Source organism: Bos taurus, chromosome X (genome assembly GCF_002263795.3).
Source record: "Bos taurus isolate L1 Dominette 01449 registration number 42190680 breed Hereford chromosome X, ARS-UCD2.0, whole genome shotgun sequence".
NCBI classification, from domain to species: Eukaryota; Metazoa; Chordata; class Mammalia; order Artiodactyla; family Bovidae; genus Bos; species Bos taurus.
The window spans coordinates 103236936-103262983 of record NC_037357.1 but is presented as its reverse complement, the minus strand read 5'-3'; the positions used below and the strand labels follow the sequence as shown (position 1 = coordinate 103262983).

The 26048-nt window shown below is 48.5% G+C and overlaps 1 protein-coding gene across 1 annotated transcript in view; it reads left to right on the top strand.

The window, feature by feature from the left end:
* Window positions 1-3842: 3842 nt before the first annotated feature.
* The window catches only part of LOC101905248 (uncharacterized), a 33100-nt gene continuing 10894 nt past the window's right edge, over window positions 3843-26048 (top strand). The window contains exons 1-5 of the mRNA XM_059883810.1: window positions 3843-4085; window positions 6487-6580; window positions 9905-10052; window positions 17806-17889; window positions 18931-19551. The gene's annotated coding sequence lies outside the window, so the exon portion shown is untranslated. The remainder of the gene's footprint in view (window positions 4086-6486; window positions 6581-9904; window positions 10053-17805; window positions 17890-18930; window positions 19552-26048) is intronic.

The following is a 26048-nucleotide window of genomic DNA, read 5'->3' as shown; positions in this document are numbered from 1 at the left end:
GGGAAAGAGTTGAGAGTAATGAGGCCTGTACAGGATGCTGACTGTGAGTGGACTCAACCTTGCCTGTCAGAAGCCAATCTTCCCACCTCTGCCAGGTCACCTGTATCCTCCGGGGCCTGTTGTATAAAATATGCATGAAGTGTCAAACTCCCTTCCTCAAGGATTATTGATGCCATCAGTTTACATATAAAAAAGTGCTTCTAGATATTTTGATGCACGCACTTTATCACCTGTTAATTCATTTTCTAAATAGCAAGCAAGTTCAAATCCAGGTGACCCAGCAGCTGGAGTGGGGCGGCCTGGGTCACCCCAGCATAAGAGCACTGGGTGCTGGCTGTGGGGGAGGGAGGAGCACAGAATTGGGAGCCCTCCTTCTTGTTTTTCTTTCTCCCATCTCTGTTCGCAAGATTTTTGTTTTCGCTTGTGCAACACATTCCAGTGTCTGTTGTCAAGCACACATAAGACTTTCCAGGAAAGCCAAAGGCCAAGCCCTGGCTGACTTAGCTGATAAAGATGCAGTGAGCCACTCTCAGATTTGGACAGTTTATTACTTACACAAACAGTAAAAGGGAGATTAATCAGAGGGGCCAGCCCCCTGGGTGTTTGTCTTACCCCCAAAAGGATGACATCAAAACAAAATGGGCTGATGGACCCATTCTAGGCTGGTGGTATAAACATGTAAAACTAGGCAGTTTCGCACAAGCTCTATCATGAGGGGGGTGGCATGAAAATTTCCCAGCTCATCAGAGCCCTGGAGGTGATGAGAAACCATCTCCTGAAAGCCTCCCAGGGGAGATGGGGGGTGTTATTGGCTGAACTATATCCCCCACACCCCATTCATATGCTGAAATCCTAACCCTTAGTGTCTTTGGAATGTGACTGCATTTGGAGACAGGGCCAGTCAAGATGTAATTACATTAAAATGAGATCATATGGGTGGCCCTCATCCAATCTGATTGGTGTCTTTGTGAGAAGAGGAGATTAGGACACAGAGAGAGAAGGTGATGTAAAGACTCAGGAAGAAGACAGCCATCTATAAACCAAGGGGACAGGCCTGGAACAGATCCTTCCTTCTTGGCCCTCAGAAGGAACCAGCCCTGCCAGCATCTTCATCTTGGACTTCCAGCCTCCAGAACTGCGAGGAATTAAATTTCTGTCATGTAAGCCACCTAGTCTAAGGTGCTGAGTATGACGGTCTCAGCTGACTGATACAGGAGATGAATGGAAGGTGGCCTCCATCTTCTCTTGTTCTGCCAAGATGCAGATTAGCTGCAGTTCAAACCTTGCCTGTGTTGTGGCCCATGTGGATACACGGAAGGTCACTAGGGTGCCATGGTGCAGCTGTTCCTGGGGAACGCCAGCCTGTCACTTGCTTTGTGGATAATGAGATTTTATGCTGGCCATGGCTTCCAAATCTTTTAATGCACATACATATATATTCGGGCTTCCCAGGTGACACTAGTGGTAAAGAACCTGCCTCCCAGTTCAAGAGAGGTAAGAGATGTGGGTTCAATCCCTGGGTCAGGAAGATCTCCTGGAGAAGGAACTGGCTACCCACTCCAGTATTCTTGCCTGGGAAATCCCATGGACAGAGGAGCCTGGCGGGCTACAGTCCATGGGTCCCAAAGAGTCAGACACGACTGAAGTGACTTAGCACACATGCATATATATATTCACTCGTATTGTTTTAACTTTAATTTTTTTATGAAAAAGGGGGACTGTACCCTACCTATTTTTTCACAAGGTTCTTTTTTCACTTGATGGGCAGTATCACGGGCAGCCTTACTGACCCCATTACAGTAGTGTACTCTTGAGGCCAGCATTTCCACTGCTATCCCCTGGGTCCCCACCTTCTTGCGGGTGGCAGAGGTAACAAATGGTGAACCTGTAAGGAGACCATCGTGTTTTCAACACCAGAGGCCATGGTGGCTTAGTATAGGACAGTGGCGATGAGGGCGGAGAAAAGTAGATGGATTTGAAATATACAAAACATATACAAAATCTCATCTCTTCCTCACCTCCCCTCACTGCATTTCCCTTCCCTGGTTCACATGTGAAAAGTCCTTCCAGATATAATGAGCACACATCTCCACTTATAAAGTTCCATTTTATCTTCTGTTAGCTTAAGTGGAATCACACTATACCCGATTTTTTTGCAGGATTTTTTTTTCACTTGACAATGAGTGAGCAGCTTTCCACATCAGCATTCACCCAGGAAGCTTGTTCTCTTTTTTATGAGTTACATACTATTCCAAATCACAGGGAAGCTTGACATCATATTTTTTGACCATATCATTATTAGTGAGTGCAAAGGTTGACCACACTATTTTCAATGTTAAACACCTTGGACGTGAAGTCTTGTTCTCTCAGGGGGTTCTGTAAAACAGATTCCTAAAGTGAGTGGTGTCAGGAGGTATTCAGTTGACCCTTGAACAACAGGGGTTTGAAGGTCCACTTACAGGTGGTTTTTTCCATAGTAAATATGACAGTGCTACAGAGATTGGTTGAATCTGTGCGTTTGGAACCGTGAATATGGAGGAAACACATGGATATCTGGAGGGTTGACTATACGTTATACACAGATTCTGCATGGAGGGTCCATGTCCCTAACCCCCATGTTATTCACAGTTGAACCTGTGCCCCCTGCAGTGGAAGCACGGAGTCTTAACCACTGGACAGTCAGACAAGTCCCAGAACTGTGTTTCTATGGGCACCAGAAATCACATACAAGAATGTTCATTAGCAGCACCATTTGCAATAGCTCCAAGTTGGAAACAACCCAAATGGCCTTCATCAATACAACAGAATAATAAAGTTCAGTTTAGCCATGCAATGGAATTCTATGCAACAATGAATGTTCCGCTTCACAGAAATTAGATGGAGTTAAAAAATATTTGTGGGGGAGGGATGGACTAGGAGTTTGAGGTTATTACATGCAAACTATTACATATAGAAGGGATGGACAACAAGGTCCTTCTGTGTAGCAAAGGGAACTATACCCAATGTCCTGGGATAAACCATAATGGAAAAGAATATATGTGTGTATAACTGAGTCATTTTGCTGTACAGCAGAAATTAACACAACATTGTAAATCAACTGTGTTCTAGTTGGTTTAAACTAGAATATCTAAAAAATATAAAATTTATTTATATTCAACTAAGCTAAAAAATTAAATAAATATATAATATCTGGTGAAAGAAGCCAGATACTAAAGAATATATACTACATAATTCCATTCATGGAATGTTCAGAAACAGGCAAATCCTTTTCGAAGCTGGGATAGTGGTTATCTTCAGGGAGTTTTACTGACCAAGAGAGGGCTCGGGGGCGGGGGCTTCTGGGTACTGATAACATTCTCTTTTCCCATCTGCACTGGTCACCTGGGTGTGTGCAGTGTCTCAGCCACACACTCAGGATTTGCACCCTTTTCTGGAGGCATGCGCTACTTCAATAAAAATTTACCTACATTTCTTTAAAGGTACATGTATTTAAAATACCGATTGGAACTGCCAAATCTCCCTCCAAAAAGGTTGCACCAATTCCGTGCTCACCAAACACCGTGCACCAGCTCTCCTTTCCCCACTTCCTTGTCAACAGTGATGCTAGACAGCTTTTTGATTGTTTGCTAATTTGATGGCTTTTGAAAAAGGTATCTTCTCATTTTCATTTGCATTTTCCTAATCACCCAGAGGTTGAGTATCTTTCATGTTTATTGGCCATTTGACTTTCTTTCTCTATGAATTACCTGTTTATACTTTCCTCCATTTTCCCATCTAACTGTTGGTGGAGGTTTTATTGATATATAATGGATATTAACTTTTGCTTGGATGTGTTGCAAGCATGCTCTTCTAAAGCACCTTTTCTTTGTTGATTTGTTTACGGCACATCACAGGCATCTGCTGAATTGAAGCGAACAATGTGAATAAGTGAAGCAGGTTCCGAGGCCAGGGCAGGCCAGGGAGCATGTGTGCCTCTGCTGGGAACCAGTGTGCTGGGTCTTCTGATTCTTCAGGAGATGCCGGAAATATGGATTTTTATGGGAAAACTTCCAATTTTAAAATGCTGGCAACTCATTCAAAAAACTGTAAGTAACTAGGGGAGACAGCAGTGTCTGGTGTGGGTTGGATCAGTGGGAGACCAGCTTTCAATCTCTGGTTGACGCTGTACTTCCCTGCAAAGGAGGCTGGTGTTGTCACATCCACCCATCTTTTCCTTTAGGACTTCTGAGTTCTGTGTCACTTTTTTTTTTTTTTCTATCAGTTTAACACTTTTTTTTTTTTTAAACTCTGTAGATGCTTCTCTTTTAAGGATAGAGAAAAGCTTTTCATGCTTTTATTCCAGTTTCCTTAATGAGAAATAAAGGTGAATATCTACCTAACCTTGGGGATGTGGGTGACTGGGCCCAGGAATGGCTAAAACATCAGAATTAGCACTCCTTCCCATTTTCTCATTTAGGGCCAAGGATTGCCCCCTACCCCTCTGCCCCAGGATTTCAAGGGAAGAGAATAAAGAGTTTTATTTCACAATGAAACTGGAGGCCCCTGGGAATACCAAAATTAATACTAATGTATAAATGACTTACTGCAGACCCCTTCCTGGAAGCAAGGGTGTTAAGTCAGAGCAGGGAGAGAGCAGATGGAGGCACTACAAGCCTGAAAGTACAGGAGGACGGAGGAGCTCGTCTTGAGTCCACTCCTTTGTGTCAGGGAACTTCACCATTCCCAGTTGTGTCTGGCTTTCCTGGACCCACCCTGCCCCTCGGGGCTCCCACTCTGGCTGGAGATACTGTCATGGTTCTGAACAGAGTTGATGGGAAGCAAAACAAACATCCCCAACCAGCTGGGGGTACTTTAAAGGTCTTTGATGGTATCATCTGGGCATTTCTCACCCATGCTAATTAACAGCTTGCTTTGGCCAAGATAGCACATCAAGAAACTGCTCTGGGGGTAGAAAAGTTTTTTTCTGGTTGCATATTCAGCAGGACCCAGCAAGAGACAGAACAGGGGATTGCCGGCTGAGCACCAACAGGATAGCACATCCCTTTTCTAGCATCAGATGACTGAGGTGCTGGGCTTACCCAGGATAGCGGCGCTGATGGGCGTGTGTTTATTCGCCTAGTGTGTACTAGGAATCATGCTGAGCTCTGTCCATGCACCACCTCACCTCCTGCAGTCCCCGCTCTGCCTGCAAGGGAAGGCTGTTACTGTAAGTGGTGGAGTCCAGTGGGAACCAGGCAACATGCGTGAGCCAGGCCTCAGAATTCTGCTTCCAGGCCAGGGCTTCCTGCCCTCCCAGGCCAGGCCAGGGGTGGTTCGCCATTCCAGCAGCTTCTCCAGCCCAGTGTTGCAACGCCTGGGTACCAGGTCTTCAGGCCACAGGAGGACAGGAAGCAATCCTAGGTAGTGATGGACACAGGCTTCAGTCTCACCGACCCCGCCCCTTTCTGCTTAGCCTCAACGGCCCCACCCCCTCTTGCTTGGGGCGTTGGAGGCCTCTTGCTTCCCATCTCTGCCCTGGGTGAAGACTCAGGTGTCCAGAGATACTACTACTACTCTAGGTGTGAACCAATAATTAAGGTGCTGGATGGGAAGAGTTTTGAGGTGTGACTTTTCCAGACCGCGCACATTCATTAAAAAGCAGCACAAATGATATAGTTTCTTTTCTGATTCTCAAAGTGATCGTGTCTTTTGTAGAGAAGCTGAAGCTACAGAAAGATCCAAAGAAGAAAAAAACACTGTATCTTAGCACCAAATCATTGTCAACACTTTCAGATGGTTCCTGCCACTCATTTTTGTATATTTATGAACATATACATATAGATTTTCAAATGTATATAGTTTTGAAACAAAGTTGAGATCATTCTGGCAATATACTTTCAGAACATCTCTTTTCACACCTTGTGTCATGTGTGAACACTTCTGAAAAGGACCCTGTGAAGGCAGAGTGGGTAAGATGGGTGGAATCAAGGAAAGAGAGGAAGGTGCAGGTTTTTTCAGCTGCGGGCTTCCCTACCCACCTCCCCCCACCATCCCACCCCGGCCCAGGACAAGGTTGTTCCTGGACCTCTGGGAGGGAGAGTGAAACCATTAGCTTGGGGTGAGGGCAGGGAAGAATCCCTCTTCGGTGTCACTCATTACCTTATTGGGAGGATGGGAGCCTCCTAGCAGCAGCGGGGGGGCGGCACTCTGGTTTGCCCCACCCCCACCCCATTGTGATCTAGGACCCCACAGCTGCCCCCTTCCTGTGGCTTTGTGTGTGTTATGTGTGCGTCAAGGGGGCTGTCTCTCAGAGGGACTAAGGGGTGGCTTCTAGCTTCTTGAGGCTCTCCAGTGCTGGGGGCAGGGCACTCATGGCTGAGGTGCTTCCTGCCTCTTGAGAAACAAGCTGCCTTTTGGCTGTGACCGTGGTGCCGATGACCCCCATTAGCTGTTTTCCTAGAAGTGAAAATGCATTTGCTCTGAGTTCTGTCATCCCTTGTGACCCAGGACTCTCTGAAGCAACGCCAAGAGCACAGGGCTGGCCACCAAACGGAGCCCTGCTAACCTGCCCTCGAGGGCCCTTGGACTTGATGCCAACCTTGTGAGTACGCCCCCCGCCTCCCTCCTCCAACCACCCGCCAAAGTTCTTGAAACGTAGATTTGATGCTTCCCTGGAAGGTGGTTTGTTCACTCATTGGTGCCAGTGAAGGAGGCCCTGCTGGGTCATGGTGATTAGAATGAGAGGGACCCAGGTTAGAGCCCCAGTTCAGACCTTAACTTGCCACCTTGGGCACGTTACTTAACCCCTGTATGTTCCGGCTCCTTGAATGGAAAATGGGCCTACTTCACAGAGATAGATGCTCCGCAGATCAGTTCAGTTCAGTTCAGTCGCTCAGTAGCGTCCAACTCCTTGCAACCCCATGGACCGCAGCACACCAGCCTTCCCTGTCCATCACCAACTTCCGGAGCTTGCTCAAACTCACGTCCATCAAGTTGGTGATGCCATCCAACCATCTCATTCTCCTTTGTCCCCCTCTCCCCCTGCCTTCAATCTTTCCCATCATCAGGGCCTTTTCTAATGAGTCAGTTCTTTGCTTCATACTGGAGGTTAAGCTTCAGCATCAGTCCTTCCAATGAATATTCAGGATGTTTTAAATTACCTACATTTGGCTTGGTATCTATAAGTGTCTGAATACAGCAGGTACTCAGTAAATGCTCATCATTGTTGTGTCTTAAATTTACTCCTCATAACTTTTGGCAAAGAATGTTATCACCCCATCTTACAGAGGGGGCAGCTGAGGCTCAGAAGGTTAGACAGTATTTCAGTTATTTACTACAATGTAACAACCTCCCAGGGAGAAGGCAATGGCACCCCACTCCAGTACTCTTGCTTGGAAAATCCCATGGACGGAGGAGCCTGGTGGGCTTCAGTCCATGGGGTTGCTGGGAGTCGGACACGACTGAGCGACTTCACTTTCACTTTTCACTTTCATGCATTGGAGAAGGAAATGGCAACCCACTCCAGTGTTCTTGCCTGGAGAATCCCAGGGACGGTGGAGCCTGGTGGGCTGCCGTCCATGGGGTCGCACAGAGTCGGACACGACTAAAGTGACTTAGCAGCAGCAGCAGAAACAACCTCTCAAAGCTTAGAGGCTTAAAACAACATGGAATGATAATGAACGAATGATAAATTCTCATGATTCTGTGGATTAATTGGGTGGTTCTCGGGCCCCAGGTGGTGTCATCCGGGGTCTTTCATGTGAATGCAGTCAGTTGGCAGCTAGATTCGGTTGGAAGGCCAAAGAGGGCCTCTCATGTGTGTGAAGTCTTGGTGCTAGCTACTGGCTGGGCTGCCTCAGTTCTCTTCCTCACATTTTCACTAGGCTAGCTTTGGCTTCCCCAAGCATGGCAGTTGACTTCCAGGATGGAGTGTTCGGAAAGGACAAGCCTCAGCATGCAAGCACTTTGCAAACCTCTGCTTTACCTCGTTCTTGTTTATATCCTTATCGGCCAAGGAAAGCCACATGCCCAAACTCAGAGTCAGCGTGGGAGGGGGCAACATGAGGGCACGCACACTGGGAAGCATGGCTAACGGGGATGCCCAAGTAACAAGCTACCAAAAAGGGGGGGGGGGCTTGTCTAGGATCCCACGGCTGTTGAATGGTGTGGCTGGGATTTGAACCCAGGTCTGTCTGACTCCAAAATCCATGCTTCTCTCTCAAAGCATGGCTGAGGCTGACTCTATGGCAGGGTGGTGTTTGTGACCATCCCCACCAGAGTCGAGTGGCGATGTGATTTTCCATCTTATCTTCAGCCCACCCCTACCCTAGCACTCCATGATGTCCTTGAACCTCTCCTGCTCACCTGACAAAAGGGAGAAAAGCATCTTTTTTCTGCTGGGCCCCTCTGCTCTTCTCCCTTCTGTGTTAACTACAGAAAACGACACCTACTTCCTTCAGAGTCCCAGCCAGGACAGTGGTGGCCCCGTCACTTGTGGACTCTCCAACCACAGCGGCATCCTGTTTCTGCTGGCCTCGGGGTACACACTCTCCCTGGACCTCTGTTCTATTTTCAGGGTACCCTTACTCGGAAAGCAAGGGTCATGGGAACAAAGACAGAGATAAGCCCAAGTTTATAGCACATTGTTGTCATCCCAGTGGACTTCTAGTCTACCCACCAGCTGGGCCATCTCCTGAGATAGGCCTCCTACTCTCCACCCCTGTCTACACTCAGCTGACGTGAGTTGGCTTCATGGTGATGACTGCAGGAAGCCAGTCTCTCTGGCTCCTGCCTGCCTCTGACTGAGTGAAGCCCTGGTCAGTTTCACCCACTGACGGGACCTGAAGGCCCAGCCCCTAGGTGAGAAGCACCCTTCCATTACGTTGTTACATAATACTGAGCACAGTTTCCTGTGCTATACAGTAGGTCCTTGTTGGTTATCCATTTTAAATATAGCAGTGTGTACTTGTCTATCCCAAATTCCGTAACTATCCCTTCCTTCCGTCCTTCTCCCTGGTAAGCATAAGTTCCTTCTCTAGGCCTGTGAGTCTGTTTCTCTTTTGTAAATAAGTTCGTTTGTATCATTTCTTTTTTAGATTCTGCATATAAAAATATCATAAGATATGTTTCTTTCTCTGTCTGACTTACTTCACTTAGTATAACAATCTTGTCCAGGCAAGAATACTGAAGTGGGTTGCCATTTCTTTCTCCAGGGGATCTTCCGAACCCAGGGATCGAACCTGGGTCTCTATTGTTGTGGGCAGACTCTTTACCGTCTGAGGCACCAGGGAAGCCCATAACATATATCTCTTTCTGTCTGACTTACTTCACTTAGTATGACAATCTCTTGTCATCATCTCTTGACCAACCTAGACAATGTATTAAAAAGCTGAGGCATCACTTTTGTGACAAGGATGTGTTTGGTCAAAGCTATGGTTTTTCCAGTAGTCATGTACAAATGTGAGAGTTGGACCATAAAAACGGCTGAGCCTGAAGAATCAATGCTTTCGAATTGTGGTTCTGGAGAAGACTCTTGATAGTCCCTTGGACAGTAAGGAGATCAAAGTAGTCATTCCTAAAGGAAATCAGTCCTGAATATTCATTGGAGGGACTGATGCTGAAGCTGAAGCTCCAATACTTTGGCCACCTGATGTGAAGAGCCAACTCGTTGGAAAAGACCCTGATGCTGGGAAAGATTGATGGCAGGAGGAGAAGGGGACGACAGAGGATGAGACAGTTGGATGGCATCATTGGCTCAATGGACATGAATTTGAGCAAACACCAGGAGACAGTGAAGGACAGGGAAGCCAGGCATGCTGCAGTCCATGGAGATGCAAAGAGTTGGACATGACTGACTTAGTGACTGAACAGAAACAATCCATGTTGCTGCAAATTGTTTTTAATGTCCAGCTATCATCTCTTGTAGGAGCCTCAGTGCCCTCAGCCTGCATTTGTGGAGTCTGAACTGGGTCCACAGCTGTTCTGCCTCAGTGTGGGGCCAAGGCTAACAAAAAGCAAAGCCTCTGGAAGAAGAGGAAGTGTTCTCTGGATGCTGAATGGGAGACCTTGAGGAGGTATGTGTCTGTGTGGGAGGTCTGTGACTTGCACCCAAGGAAAGGTCATGGTCAATGGGAAAGCCTTTGATGGGAGACAGTCTGAGTTGGAGCCCAAGACTGTCATCACCCAACTACCTGGGATGGATGTGGGACCCTCCCTCTGTCAGACCCAGACAGCTCTCCTGGTGTAAGGCCAACAGACTGATGTCCTGGGACGCAAGCTCCCAGGAAGTGGGCTGCGATGCATGAGAGCTCTAGACTCCCTGGTGTCCTGTGTGGTCTGGCTGGGGAAAGCCAGGGAAAATCTGGCAACTGAGCTATAATGGCCAGAACTCTTGGCTCTGAGCAACAGGAAGCAATTCTGGTTTATTTAAGCAGAAAAGGACTTTATCAGAAGGGTCTTGGTGAGTTCACAAAATAACCAGGCCTGGAGAGCTGGGTTTGGAAAGCAGGCCAAAGGCATCTGCACAGCGGTCAGGGCCACGGCCAAAGTCAGGCCCACCCAGTGACCATCCCATTGCCAAATCCAGGACACCCCGGCTTACACTGCCACCTCTGGACATGGATATGGTACCTGTCATCCCAGGAATGGAATGTCATTGCCATGGTGACTGCCGCTCTCCATCAGAATGGGCTTCTGTCCTCCGTGCAGCTGAGCATCACCAGCTCCTGACTCCAAGTCTTTGATGGGGCATCTGATTGGCTGAGCATAAGTCAGGAACCCACACTAACTGCAGTGGTAGCTGGGAAAGTGACTGGATGGCGTTTTTCACTTCTCTGGTGGGAGGCAACTAGCAAGATGGGGAATTTCTCAAACACGGTTGTGGGGGTTGGATGTGGGTCAGCCTTGTACTTCTCACCCGGAAAACTGTAGAACAGATGTCTCCAGGGAATGCTAGAGGATCGTATGTCTCCAGGGACAACTCGGGCTTGTCTTCCCTTCCCCCAGATATTGATGCGGGTTTGTGTGTCTGTTTGTGTGTGTAAGGACAGGAACCCAATACACAACGTGGCGTCAGGAACCCTGGGTTCAATTCTAAGTCCCCGAGCCTCAGTTTCATGTCACAGCCTGCTGTCCAGCCTTTGAGCATGCAGGAGGTATGTGGTAGCTTCTACTATAGTGTGGGTCATTGGGCTAAAAGATGCTCCTAAGATTGCCAAAGCCCCAGATGGAATGGGGCCATTGGTTCTGTGTATCAGATGAAAGCACAGGTTTTGGAGTCAGAGAGATCGAGGTTTACTAGCAATGTGATCTTGTACATGTTCCTTAACTTCTCTGACCCTTAGTTTCCTTACCTGCAAAATGGAGATGAGGTGGCATGCACTCAACCTCCATTCCAACCTGGTCCTTTGGCACATTCATGTTTTGCAGCGGTTGAAGGCTAAAAACTACAGTTCCCAGACACCTTTGCAGCTGGGGCTGCCAAGGAGAATCCGATTCCAGCAGTTAGGTGCACTTGTGCGAGGTTAGGAAGGCAGCAGTGAGGAAGAGACCACTTGCCTGCTACTCTGGCTGTTGCTGCTGGAGACAGTGTGTGTGTATGTGTGTATGTGTGAGAGAGAGAGACAACATTCTAGTGTTTGATTAGTCACCAGCTTTGTGGGTATTGAGAAGTGTTGTGGTGGCAGTGGCTTCCTGACCTTGGAAGACAACTACAGCAGTGTCCTCTTGGAAGCAACATCTCTGTGGCTGGCCCCCTCCCTCTCCACCTTCCCGGTGATGGCGGAGATGGCGGCAGTCTTGGCAGCCCAGCTCAGTGGTGTTATGGGCGTCTAGAACCTGCTCCAATGATTTTGTAATCACCTAATTTCCTGTATTAAATCTTTCCTGGCTTAAAATAGCCGGAGAGGTTTTCTGTTTCCTGCAACTGAACCCTAACTGCTATAGGAGTCACACCCCATTGCTCACAGTTTTTAGGATGAGATGAGGTGAGATGGGGGGGGGGGGTTGCTACACAGCTTTGTAAACTGTAAAGCCTTTTACATCTGTGAGGTGTTTTTCAAGGAAGGGTACCCCTTTTGTTGGGCTTCCCAGGTGGCTCAGTGGTAAAACAATCTGCCCGTCAGTGCAGGAGACGCAGGAGACCTGGGTTCGATCCCTGGGTTGGGAAGATCCCCTGGAGGAGGGGATGGCAACCCACTCCAGTGTTCTTGCCTGGAGAATCCCATGAACAGAGGAGCCTGGCGGGCTATAGTCCATGGGGTTGCCAAGAGTCAGCCATGACTGAGCACGCAAGCACATCCCTTTTGTCAGGGGAGACTAAACATGATAGAAACCCTTGTGACCAGCCACTTGTTTACACGTTCTTTTACCTTGAACTGCTGGGGCAGGACACAGCCTGAAAGAATTTAGGTAATTTGAGTGGGTCACCTGCTTTCAGAGGCTGAAAGGGTTCTGCTGTGGATTCAGGCGAATTCTGCCTCTCTGTCCAAGGTTAGCGCAATGACTTGTGTGCCACGGCAGCTGGGACAGGTGGGAGGTGTCCTGGTGTGAGCCTGAAAATTCAGCTACCACAGGACTCCCCCCTACCCATGCCTGGGATCCCCCACTAACCCACTAGTTTGTGTTAAAGCCCACTTTAATTCCTTACCTCTCCAAGTTGAATCTCTGTATTTACAAAACGTTCCCCTCCCCTCCTATCAGGTCTGAAGGATCTCCCTTTCTGTGGTGAATAACATTCTCATGGTCATGGCATTTGCCCCTATTTCCTGCCACAAAATGAGAACTCTCTGTGGGGTGAGGGGCCAGCCAGGTGACCCTGGGGGCCTTGAAGCTGGGAGGAAGCTGGGCTGGGGCTTGGCTGCCAGAACAATCCAGGCTCCACTCCAGCCCATCAGGGGGCTTGAGGCTGAGTGGGCAAGATAAACCGTTTCAGTGGTTTTTAGGAGCCCTAATCAATTGCAAGGCAGGGCAAAGCCCTCAGGGACAGATAAAGCCAGCCCCGCGCTCCAAGCCCAGTTGGAGCCAACGTTTGTGTGGTTTGAACTTTCGTGTGGTTTGGAAAGTCCGCCCGTCTTTGCTGGAGTGGATTACTCCGTTCCCAAACTGCAATGCAGTGACGCGAATGGCCCTGGACCCCACAAACCAGCCCTGAAATGATGTAGGTAGCTGGTCCTCTGTCCCTGCAGGGTCCTACAGGCTTGGGGAAGAGAGGCTGGGCGTGCTATACCCCTGGTTCTTGCGGTGGCTCGGGGTTTTAGAAACACTCCGTTGCTGGAGGCAGGCGAGACCTTTGCGTCGGGGAGTTGAGCTGCTACAGGTTTGCTTCTCTGCTCCTGCTTCCAAACTAAAAAGCCCACTTCTCTGCCCATTTCAGATTCCGTCTTCACTGCGGCTGCCTCCAGGACACATAGTCGCCCCGCGTGGGGGAAGCCCAGGACACTAGGGACACCGCCTGGAGCCTGGGCGCATAGCACCCAGTCGGGTTTTTTTTTTTTTTCCTCCTTCCAGCTTGAGGTTTCTTATTTAACCTCTAAGGTGCCAGAAGATCTGGAAGGCTCACAGGCAGGGCTGTAGCCGGCTGGGGAGAGATGAGCACCACAGATACCAGCACCGCCAGTGGGCACTCCATGTGTCAGTGTCTGCAGTGCTTGTGTGCAGCAGAGCAAGGCTGCCGGTGAGGTGGCTGGACGCTGGGCGGGCAGGCACCCATCTGACAATGCCACGTCCCCTGGGAAGCCAGTGCCGGCCTGTGGGGGCCACAGCAAAATAGAATCAGGAACAGGTGCTGCCTGGGAGGGAAACTCGGGCGCCTGGCAGAGCTCAGCAATGCTCGCACCCTCCAGGGACCTTCCTGCCTCCACAGAAGGTAGGGACAGAGAGAGGCGAGCATGGAGAGAGAGAAAGGGAAGTGGGAAGAAATTGGTCACGGAGGAGGCTATTTTTATTCTTTGCTACAGCTGCACGCATTGCTCTGACCAACTAGGCAGAGAAAAATCAGACTGGTTCCTGCTGAAACGAACGTTAAACTTGGGGTAGGGGGCAGGGAGTGGGAGGTGCACAGGAAAAGGGTGAAGAGGGGAGAAATCCCTGAGGATACAGCACAGTCTCCAGAAAACTTCACTGCACAAAACACCACCCCTACCCCGCCCTCCACCACCCCAGATGCCTCGGCCTTAACCATGGCTGCCAGAAGTGGGCCATCCTGTGCCTTCTGGGTGACACCTTGGGCAAGACCCAGTCAAGATTAGGCATTTGTGCATCACTGTCTTCTGCTGTTGGGCCTCGTAGAGCCTTATCCCTTCCAGCAAGGGGCAAGACTCCTGGGTGGTGTCAGTTACCATGGTCACCCGAGCACCCGGTTGTTGTTCAGTCACTCAGTCGTGTCTGACTCTGCGACCCCATGGAGTGCAGCACGCCAGGCTTCCCTGTCCATTACCATCTCCCAGAGTTTGCTCAAACTCATGTCCACTGAGTCAGTGATGCCATCCAACATCTCATTCTCTGTCATCCCCTTCTCCTGCCCTCAGGCTTTCCCAGCATCAGAGTCTTTTCCAATTGAGTCGGCTCTTCTCATCAGGTGGCCAAAGTATTGGAGCTTCAGCATCCAATCCAGCAAACAATCCTTCCAGTGAATATTCAGCGTTGATTTTCTTTAGGATTGACTGGTTTGATCTTGCTGTCCAAGGGACTCTCAAATTTCCCTTGTGCCCATTTGCAGCCAAACCCACTCTTTAACTCTCAGTATTGGCCGCCACTGATCTGCTTAACTGGCAAATGTCCCAAACAGGAAACTGTTAGGGATCAAGGCCCTAGAGTGAGACTCTTGAGGCCATGATTGTCTAAGTCAGCAGTTCCCAAAGTATGTTCCAAGGATCTCTGTGGTACCCCAGACGTTTTCAGACTGTCTTTTCTAATTGCAAGCTCCATTTTCTTCATAGACTTCAACCAAAACCACGTATCACAACAGATTGTATACTAAAGCAGCTAGGAGAAAGCAGCTGTCCTCTATGAAGCCAGCTACTAAAGAGGTTTGCAAAAATGTATAACAATGTCACTTTTCTCCCTAATTCTTTCTTTCTTTTTTTTTTCCAGAAAATACAGTTTTTTTTCATTAAATTGTGCTAGTGATGTTAACGTGTATATTAGTTATCTATTGCTGTGTAACAAATAATCCTAAAAACTTAGCAGCTAAAAACAGCACACATTATCTGTCAGTGTCTGTAGGTCAGGAATCTGAGAGCAGCCAGCTTAGCTGGGTGGTTCTGGCTCAGAATCTCTCATGAGGCTATAGTCAAGGCATGGGCCTGGGCTGCAGTCATCTCAAAGCTCAACCAGATGAAGAAACAATCCACCTCTAAGCGCAGTCATGTGGCTGTGGGCAGACCTCAGTTCCTTGCCATGTGGGTCTGTCCTTGTGACATGGCAGCTGGCTTCCCCAAGAACGAGTGAAAGAGAGCACGCAGGACAGAAGCCACAGTCTTTCTATAATCTGATTTTTGAAATAACGTTCCATCACTACTGTCCTGTCCATTAGAAGTGAGTCAGTAAGTCCACCCTACATTCAAGGGGCAAGAAATCCTTAAGGGTGTGGGTGACAAAGCAGAGATTACTGGGTACCATCTCAAAGACTGCATCCCACTCATTTAATAAGTTCATTAATGTTATTTTTATATCAGTTAACCAATATTTAAAACTTTTCTCCATTTTTAATTATTAATATAGGAAATATTGGTAGATGGGTCAATAGAAACAAACACTTTCTGGAGTGTTCAATAATAAAAAAGCAAAAGGGTCCTAAGATCTAAACATTTGGAAACTGCTGGTCTAGGTGTTATAGGAGTACATTGGTGACACATGGAGGCTAGTCTACCCACCTGCGCATTCGCCCATCCATCTATGCATTCATCCATCTGACCTTCTGTCCATCCATCCAGCCATCCAGCCATCCTTCTATCTACCCGTTTACGCATTCATCCACCCTCATTCTTTCATCTGCCCTTTCATGTATCCATTCTTCTATCCATCCATTCATCCACCCTTGCATCCATGTACCTATTCACCTATCAACCCATACAGTCAAAGATGCTAGGCTGGGCTGGCACTTTAACAAGATTGCTAGTAACTGCCCTATGGAGTTTGTAACATTTTAACTGATGAAGCAATTTAACAATAAGATAAATTTAAAAATAATAATTTCAGGTTGTGATCATTTGAACCCCCAAAGCCTGGAGCCCAGGGAAGCAGGTACTCTCAAGTTGGCACCATTTTGGGGGTGACATCATTTGTGGCCAAGACTGAGGTTGGGTAGGTGCAGATTGGAGGGTCCAGGGAGCAAGGAATGTGTGGCAGCTGTGGTCAGATGGCCTGAGGCCCTGGTGAAGCAGAATGCTGTCAGGTTCTTCGTGCCTAGTTAATTGGTGACTGCGGGACTCAGGGTAGAAGACCCTTAAGTGCACAGTTCCAGTTTCTTGGATCAGTTCCCTTCTCCTCAGTGGAGAGTCTCCTTCTCAAGCTGCCTTAACATTCTCTGTCTTTAACTTTGATCCTGGACACTGCCCTGTGGTTTGCAGTGTCCCCTTTGAATCCCCAAGCCAGAGAGTCTCCCATTTGAGAGTCCCCAGGGAAAATGCTGTGATTCATGAGAAGGGCCTCAACCTGTCACCCCCAAATATGTGAAGATTGGCCTCTTTTATCGTCTTGTCACTGACACCTGGGAAGTTTGAGCTGGCAACCATCCGATAGGAGGAGGTAGGGGAAGTCTGGGGCAGAGAGAGGCCAAAAACCCAGGCTGGAAGCATGAGGATACTGGGTTCTGGAACAGGAAAACAGGAGTGGGTGCATAAATGATGGTCGTCTCTACTTCAAAGACTGGCTTCACCAGCCCTGCTCTAAGGGGCAGCTAAGGTAGGAGCCTCCTTGCCCCTCTCCCTGAGCCCCTGAAAGCCACTGAGCATTTTAAAGAGGAAATGTGCACCACCCCCCCCACACACACAACATGCTTGTACCCTCAAGGAGCAGGGCAGCGTGAATCAGGTACACCTGCTCTCGGTGCTGTTGCTCCAGCCCGGTGGGCTCCAGAGAGACCAGGCCAGGCCTCTCTGGGATGACATATGTCAAGGATGCTTTTTGTGGAGAGGAGGGGTGTCGCTTAAAATGTGGCCTCTCTTTTTCATGATGGCTCCTTGGTGGCTTCAGGCCTCAGGTTTGAACGTGGGGTGTGTCTTAGCAAATTGCTAAAACGATGTAAATTTGTTTGCACAACTTGTGTGCCAGTCCAGCTCCCTCTTTGGGTCTTGAGCCCTTTTCAAGAGACAATGGGTGTTATCTTTGGTTTCCAGCCTCGTCATGGATAAAATTGGTGAACCAATAATAACCAGCTCAGGTGCCCCTGATATCAGGGATACTGCCCCAGACCAGGAGTATCAGGGCCTCCTGGGAACTTGTTAGGACTGCAAATTTGTGGGGGCTCGCCCTAGACTGACTGAGTCAGGATTTGGGAGAGTGAGGGTGGGGCCTGGGAATCTGTATTTAAACCAGTCTTCCAGGTGGGCTTCCTTGGTGGCTCAGACGGTAAAGAATCTGTGTGCAATGAGGGAGACCTGGATTCGATCCCTGGGTTGGAAAGATCCCCTGGAGAAGGGAATGACAACCCATTCCAGTAGTCTTGCCTGGAAAATCCCGTGGACAGAGGAGCCTGGCGGACTACATACAGTTCATGGGGTTGCAGAGTCAGGCACGACTGAGTGACTTTCACTTTCCAGGTGATTCTGATGCCCTTTCAGGTTTGAGAGCCACTGTTTTCTGAAGAAAATTATTCTCATTTAACAGACGAAGAAGATGAAGATCAGAGGGGCTAAGTCACTTGCCCAGAACCGTGCAGCCAGCAAGTTGGGTTGCCAGGACTTCAAACAGGTCTTTCATGAGAAGAACTCCAGTTTTTTTCTTTTGTCTCTTCCATTCCCTCCCTCCCTGTCCTCAGTCCTCCATGCTCTGTCCTGGGAGGTTCTCAACTTGGGTTCCCAACTTGGTCGTGTACTGACATCATCTGGGGAGCTTTAAAAAATAATATTGGTGTTAGGCCTCCACCCTAGGAAACGGACTCTGCAGGGTGTGACTTCAGCATCTGTACTTTTTATTCCCTCTTCACAGGCAGCCTTACCGAGATTCCTCTGCCATTCCAAATGTTTCTGATGAATGCATTTGCACTAAGGTGTTAGTTACTGGGTGTGTTACCTTTCTCAGGATATCTGCATTTGAAAAAAGAACCAAGGACGTGAAATAATGAATTGCATAAGCATCCTAGAGAGTGGGAGAGACCAGCTTTTGATCTTCTTTCTCCCACTTGCAGCAGATTTATTGCTCTCACATGTCCTGCTAGGAATCTACCCAGCAGTCTTGGCTGAGATTTCTGAATATGCCTTGTCATATTCAGAATATGCCTCCACATATTCAGAAGACTTTTGGGCTAGAAGAACGCAATGGATCATTTTTGAATGCCCTTAAGCCATCAAGCTTGCCTACAGAGGGCTGAGTTTCCCAAACGAGTAACAGCCAGTCAGTTTCATTCTAACTAGGAAGCAAAACCAAACTTATTCCCCCCAAAATGTTTTGTTTGTTTGTTTTACCATTTAATGATGAATCCTCCCCCACTGGGCCTTTCCAAGTGCCCATTCAAACAAACCCAGCCACAGAAATGGAGGTGGTATGTCTGTAAGTTAGAGTCCTTGCCCAAACTCCAACTCAATCAACTTGCAGGAGACCCTTAGTGTGGTTAATTCTAGGACATAACAAGATTTTGATGTTGATGCCCCCTTTTAATTTTTTTAATTACATAAACTTTGTTTTAATTAAAGTATAACTGATGTACGATATTATATTGTTGTAAACCTTTGATTTTTACAAATGAAGAAAAATAGAAGCCACCTTCAAATGATTTTTTTTTTTTTTAAACAGCAGCTACATCTCCAGCCTGCTTCCTGCACCTGGTGGGGGACACAGTGCTTCTCCGCCTTCAGGAAACAGCCCACTTGTCAGCAGCTGGGCTCCCAGGAACAAAGGCCTAGGTTCATTACCACAGTATCGACCCTGACACGTTGCACTCGGGCCACCTCCCCCAGAGTTCCTCAATTCACACCCCAAATGAAGCGTAATTGGACCTGGACATCTTTGAAGTCCCCCGAGCAGCTTGCCAGCATTTTGAAATGTCCTTGATTTGCATGGTGAAAACCTGGCTGGAGGTGACTTTTTTTCTTTTCCCTCATCCCACAGTTTTCAAGACAGAATGATTTTAAATGACATTCCCCAGCCAGGGGAGAGTTACCATGGAAGAAATAAAAATTCTCAAAGCCCCAAAAAGAAAAGGCAAAAGAAGTCCAAGGTTTTGCTGCATCTCTCACGTGCCCCTTTGCTCGATTTCTGTCCTGTGAGGGCCGCGCCAGGGTTTCCTCTCAACCTTCTTCCCAGACCCCAGACCTGAAGGGCTGACAAGGATCCAGGAAGCTTGGCTGGGAGTTTCTGCAGACCGGCAGGTTGCTGTCAGACCTGAAGCAAGAATGCGAGCCCCACCACAGGCCGGTGAGTTGATGCGGGAGGCTGTGTGTGGATCAGGGATCTGAGTTGATGCGGGAGGCTGTGTGGATCAGAGATCGTCTATCTTCCATTTCAGCCAAGCCAGGGCCACTCTGCGGGGATCACATGCTCCCAGAAATCAGCGCACCCATGCCTATGTGCCCTGTGGGTCTAAAGCTTGGTGATTTCCTGCAGCGCATGGAGGGGTGTGCCTGGTGGAGTCATGCCTGCTGCCTATGCGGGCGTTGGTCGGGCCCGTGAGGAGTTTGGCGGTCTGCTCTGCTCTGGGCTGTGGCCTGCCCCTGGTTTGCAGCCATCCTTCAACGCCTCTGCTTCTGTGAGCTTCCTCAGGGGTAGCCATCCTCTGAAGCAAATGATCCACTTTCCCCTAGAACTTTCTGTGAGAAAGAAGATATTCTCTGTGCCGAGATGTGGCTAGTGCAACTGAGGAAGTGAATTTTCAACCTTATGTACTTTAGGGGGAATTTTTTAATGGAAGTACAGTTGATTGACAATATTTCAGGTGTCCAGCAAAGTGATTCATGTCATTTTATTGAAATAGCCACATATGGCTAATGGCAGCTGTATTGGACAGCACAGGGACAGATGACCAAAGAGAACCCAGAGTGGATGCCCCAGTTTGGGGGAGGTGTATGGTATTGACTACCCCAGAAAGACCATCAGAAAAATTTTGATTGAGCAAAGCATAATTTATTAGACCTAATTCAGTATGGAAAAGGACCCCTATGACTGAATGCTAGTAATGTCTCCCAGCAGGGACATTGGGGAAGGGTATTGATAGCATTTTAGAGGCCAGACTGGGTGATTTTGAAGTTGGGTCTCTCAAGGCAAGAAACTGACTGGAGTTGGGAGAGTTTATGACAAAGTAGTTTGAGATCAGGGAGCAGAGCAAGGCAGAGGTCTTGTAGTAAGTCTTGATGAACTAGCTGTTGGTCTTGATAACAAGCTATTTTAGTTGCTTCAGTCTTATCTTCCAGAAGCAAGTATTTCTTAGAGCAGAGAGCTGTTATTTATGCTTGTTCTCAGTACGATTTAAACATGGGGATCAGAAAGCATGCCTGGTCCCAGAATTGTTTAACATACAGACAGAGAATAACAAATTACCCCTAAATGTAGTCACTTAAAACAATAAACATTTGTTATCTCACAGTCGCTGAAGATCAGGAATTTGGGAGCAGCTGAACTGGGCGATCCCGGCTTGGGGACTCCCCATGCAGTGGTAGCCAGGATGTCGGCCAGGGTCACCAATAACCATCTGAAAGATTTGCCAGGGCTGGAGGACGCACTTTCAAGGCTACTTTTTTGGTTGGCTGGTGAAATGGGGTTGGCTGTTGGCAGGAGGGCTGTTTCTTGGTGTGTAGACCCTTCTTGTGGGGCTGCTAGAGAATCCTCATGGCGTGGAAGCTCTCTTCCCTAGAACCCACAGTGTCTTTTATGACCTAACCTCAGAAATCTCAATCATTTCTAAGATACCCTATTGGTTAGACCGGGCAGCCTTGTTCAACATAGGAGGTGAACATGCAAGGGAGTTAATATTTGGGGTGAGACTCACAGGGAGAGGGAATGATGTGGTTTCAGTTCTCAGTGGTAAGTGGGGGGAGGGGGCCCTGGTACAAGAGGGTGCTGAGTTTCCTGGGTTTCAAAGCAGAGACACAGCTGCAGCAGGTCTGGCTGGAGCTGTTGGGGAAGGTCAACCCACTGGCTGACCCAGCCTTCCACCCACTTCTGGTATGTTGTTCCAGTTACCATCGCTATGTAACAGATAAGTCCAAAATTTAGTGACTTCAAATAAGCATTTTATTATGCTCATGGACTCTAAGGCTCAGGAATTCAGAGAGGGCACAGTGGGGGATGGCTTGTCTGTTCTCCACAAGGTCAGGCCTCAGCAGGAAGGACTCAAAGCCCAGCCATGAGAGTTGGAGGCTGGAGTCATCTGCAAGTTCCATCATGGACATATTTGGGGCCTGGGCTTGTTGGGGGGAGACTCAAAGGCTTGAATGGTGGATGGAGTGCCCGCAGGTGGCCTCTGTATGTAACTTGGGCTTCCTCACAGCATGGTGGCTTCAGCATGATGGGACTTCTTAGGTGGTGGCTCAGGGCTCCACGTGTGATTGTTAACTAGCAAATAAGGTAGAAGCTGCGTGAGCTCTTAGGACTCAGCCTTGGAAGTCACCTGGCATCATGTCCATGTCCAGTGGAAGTAGTGATTGAAGCCATCACCAGCCTGCCCAGACTCAAGGGAAGGGGGCATAGACCCAGTTTCTCAATGAGAAAAGTCAGTGTCACATTGTAGAAGAGCGTGTGGGATGGGTGACATGGTTACAGCCATTCTTGGAAAATGCAGTCTGCTGTGCACATCAGTTTCCCAAGGCGTTTGACTTTGATGGATGGGGGCTGGGGAAGTGTGGGGCCTGGGTACCCCCCCAACCACAGGCATCTTTGTTAGATCGTGCTTGTTCCTTCCTGATCATGGGTCACTGATCCAAGTCTGAGCTGAGTGGGACACATGAGGAAGAAGACATGAGTCCAGGAGAGGGGGTTCTCCACACAGGTCCTTAGAACAGTGCCCCAGACTGTGGGGCCAGAGACAGCCCCACCACATATTGTGTGGCCTTGGATAAGTGGCTTATTTCTGAATTGGCAATAATAAGCCCTGCACTGGGATCACTGTGGGGAGCAGGTTAGAGAAGGTGTGCAGTGCATAGTAGGATGCCTGGCACATAGTGGGTATTCACATAGATGTGAGCTGTTATAATAATAGCTTTCCTGGTGGCTCAGACAGTAAAGAATCCGCCTGCAATTCAGGAGACCCCAGTTTGACCCCTGGGCCAGGAAGATCCCCTGCAGAGGGAATGGCTACCCACCCCAGTATTCTTGCCTGGAGAATTCCATGGACAGAGGAGCCTGGTGGGTTATAATGATATATATTATTATCCCACCTGAGTTCAATCATCTGTGCCACAGTATTAGTTATAGATAGTGAGGTAACAAATCACCCTAAAACTTAGTAGCTTAAAACAACAGAAGTCATTTTTTCCACTCTCTTGGTTTCTCTGGTGCACAAATCAAATCTGAGGCTTGGCTGGGTGGTTGTGGCCCAGCATCTCTCTGAAGGTTGCCCTCAGAGGCAGCCAAGGCTGCAGTTGTCTGAAGGCTCCACTGGGGCCACAGCATCCACTTCCAAGGTGGTTCACTCCCTTGCCTGGCGAGCTGGTTCTGGCCGCAGGCTGGGGGCCTCAGTTCTCTTCCACATGTGCCCTCCACAAAGCGTCCTCATGCCATGCTGTCTGACATCCCCTAGGGCGAATTTCTCCAGGAGGGCAGAATCTGGGTCTGCCTTGGCCTTTGCTATATCTCCAGAGCTTGGCCTGGCTCAGAGCATGCTGGGAGAGTTTGAAAGACTGAGAACTGCCTTAGCTATTCTTCCTTAGACCCTTGACATTTTTCTTCGAGGTCTTTGCATTCCTCTGTCTAGCTCAACAGCAGGCTGAAGGTCTCAGAGAGAATCCCAAGGTTGTGGAAAGGAAAAATGAAGGAGAGACAGCCGCCAAGGCTCAGGGCCCAGCTATGCCTCCTTACCAGAAACTGTCCTCCCAGAGCTTGACCTTGGGCTTCTGAGTGCATTCTAAGGGAGTTTACATTCATGGAAACCCAGATAACTGTTCTACTTGGCCGAGAGCTGTGCAAGCCCTGAGAGAAGAAAGTGCATGGGAAGGAGCTCACATCGCACTGAGAGTAACCAAGGGGTTGGGGGTTCCAGCTGCGCCAAAATGTCAGAGTTGCTGTCTGGCTTAAGTAGCAGATGCAAAGACCCTGAAGTACAGAAGCCGGTTCTGGGGCATCTGAGCAGGAGGGCTGGGCTGTGAGGGCAGGGCCAGAGGAGGCTGGAAGTCAGGGTGAAAGCAGAGCAGTGGGGTAACGGAGGTAGCCACGAGGAAGAACAGGGGTCTGGGGTGGGAACAATGAGGCAGGGAGCCTGCAGGGTTCTGGACAAAAGTCAAGAGGAGGACTTCCCTGGTAGCATAGTGGATAAGAATCCACCTGCCAATGCTGGGAACTCGAGTTCGATCCCTGGTCCAGGAAGATCCCACATGCTGCAGAGCAGCTAAGCCCACGCACCTTAACTACGGAAGCCTGCATGCTCTAGAGCCCGAGCTCTGCAACAAGAGAAGCCACTGCAGTGAGAATCCCACGTACCACAGCTAGAGTAGCCCCCGCTCGCCGCAACTAGAGAAGCCCACGTGCAGCAAGGAAGACTCAGCACAGCCAAAAATAAATAAATAAACAGGTAAATAGGTAAATAAATATTTTAAAAAGTAAATTATTAAAAAAGTCAAGAGGATCTGAACCAAGGCAGCAGCTCTGGGAACAGAATGTAAGGAAAGGGGAGAGGCAGTTTCCAGAGATATTTAGAGGTAAACTTGACCAGATTAGACGGCCAGGTTGGGTTAAAAAGGAGGAGGTGGGGGACAATGCTTGAGTGGTTTTCCCTCTGAATGTTCTTTCCCTTTGATGTTCAGAAGCAGCAGTGCCGTAAGGAGGCTTAAGGTGTTTGCTCAGTGTCCTGGGACCAGAAAGAGAACCCAGCAAGTCTGGGCCATGGTAGGGTGTGACGTCATTCACAAGGGTATGGCTGCAGAGCCCCACTGCTGCTAATCTCCCCTGCGACCTGCCGGCTCGATGTGCGAGCTCCCAAGCCCTCACACATATATCACTATCTCATTTAATTGTCCAGGCAAAAGTGGTTATTCCCATTCTACAGGTGGAGCAACTGAGGCTTCTAGGCTCAGAGAGGTATGATATCTTTTCTAAGGTCAAAGAGATGGCAGAGCCAGGTCTGGACCCCAGCCAAGTCTTCTCTCCAACACACTTCCCTGCTTTCTTTTCTCAGCTCCCTTAACAGCCATTTGTATTGAGTCAAGTTCATGAGGATTTACAGAGTTCCTCCAGGGCCTCTGTGGGGTGGAGAGATCCTGACAGGCTTGCTAGAAGTGGGTGTATGGTATGGTGGGACAGAGAGATCAGAGCCCTCAACCATAAAGGGGTCCCTGAAGGTAGGGTGCTGTGGCTGGGGCCACCTTCAAGACATCCATGAAGATGACCATGACCTTGGGCAAAGACCCATCAAGGCAGCTGTCAAGATCACAGAAATCTTGATAACAGGGCTCTTTGTTTTTTGTTTTTAATTTATTTTGGAGAAGGCAATGGCACCCCACTCCAGTACTCTTTTGAAGGCTAACCACCCTTATGGCAGAAAGTGAAGAAGAACTAAAGAGCCTCTTGATGAAAGTGAAAGTGGAGAGTGAAAAAGTTGGCTTAAAGCTCAACATTCAGAAAACTAAGATGATGGGATCTGGTCCCATCACTTCATGGCAAATAGATGGGGAAACAGTGGAAACAGTGTCAGACTTTATTTTTCTGGGCTCCAAAGTCACTGCAGATGGTGATTGCAGCCATGAAACTGAAAGACGCTTACTCCTTGGAAGGAAAGCTATGAGCAACCTAGACAGCATATTCAAAAGCAGAGACATTTCTTTGCCAACAAAGGTCTGTCTAGTCAAGGCTATGGTTTCTCCAGTAGTCATGTATGGATGTGAGAGTTGGACTGTGAAGAAAGCTGAGTGCCAAAGAATTGATGCTTTTGAACTGTGGTGTTGGAGAAGACTCTTGAGAGTCCCTTGGACTGCAAGGAGATCCAACCAGTCCATTCTAAAGGAAATCAGTCCTGGGTGTTCATTGGAAGGACTGATGCTGAGGCTGAAACTCCAATACTTTGGCCACTTGATGCAAAGAGCTGACTCATTGGAAAAGACCCTGATGCTGGGAAAGATTGAAGGTGGGAGGAGAAGGGGACAACAGAGGATGAGATGGCTGGATGGCATCACCGACTTGATGGACATGGGTTTGGGTGGACTCCGGGAGTTGGTGATGGACAGGAAGGCCTGGCGTGCTGCAATTCATGGGGTCGCAAAGAGTCGGACACGACTGAGTGACTGAACTGAACTGAACTGAATTACTTTACAATATTGTGGTGGTTTTTGCTATACATTCACATGAATCAGCCATGGGTGTACATGTGTTCCCCATCCTGACCCTCCCTCCCCATCCCATCCCTCAGTGTCATCCCAGTGCACCAGCCCAAAAGGGCTCTTTGCTATCTCCCTCTACTGATGCCAGATGTTTAGGAACTTGATCCCCTTTGCTGGCTTTGTCTTATTTACTGTCCCCTCCCAACACCCTGCTGTGTCCGTCCTTGCTGGTTCCCTTTCCCTGGAGTGGGTGGCCGGGGTAGTACCACCACCCAGAAGGGAGCTACGAATTCCATCCCCTTAATTCCCTCCCCAGCTTCCTTGCAGCCGGAATACCTAAATGCTTTCTGCGACAAGCTCTCTAAATGATTGGAACTTTCTCCCAAATCAGCACTTTTTCATGCTACATTAGCATTTATTGGTTTGATATTTACATTTGGCAAAGGAGCACCC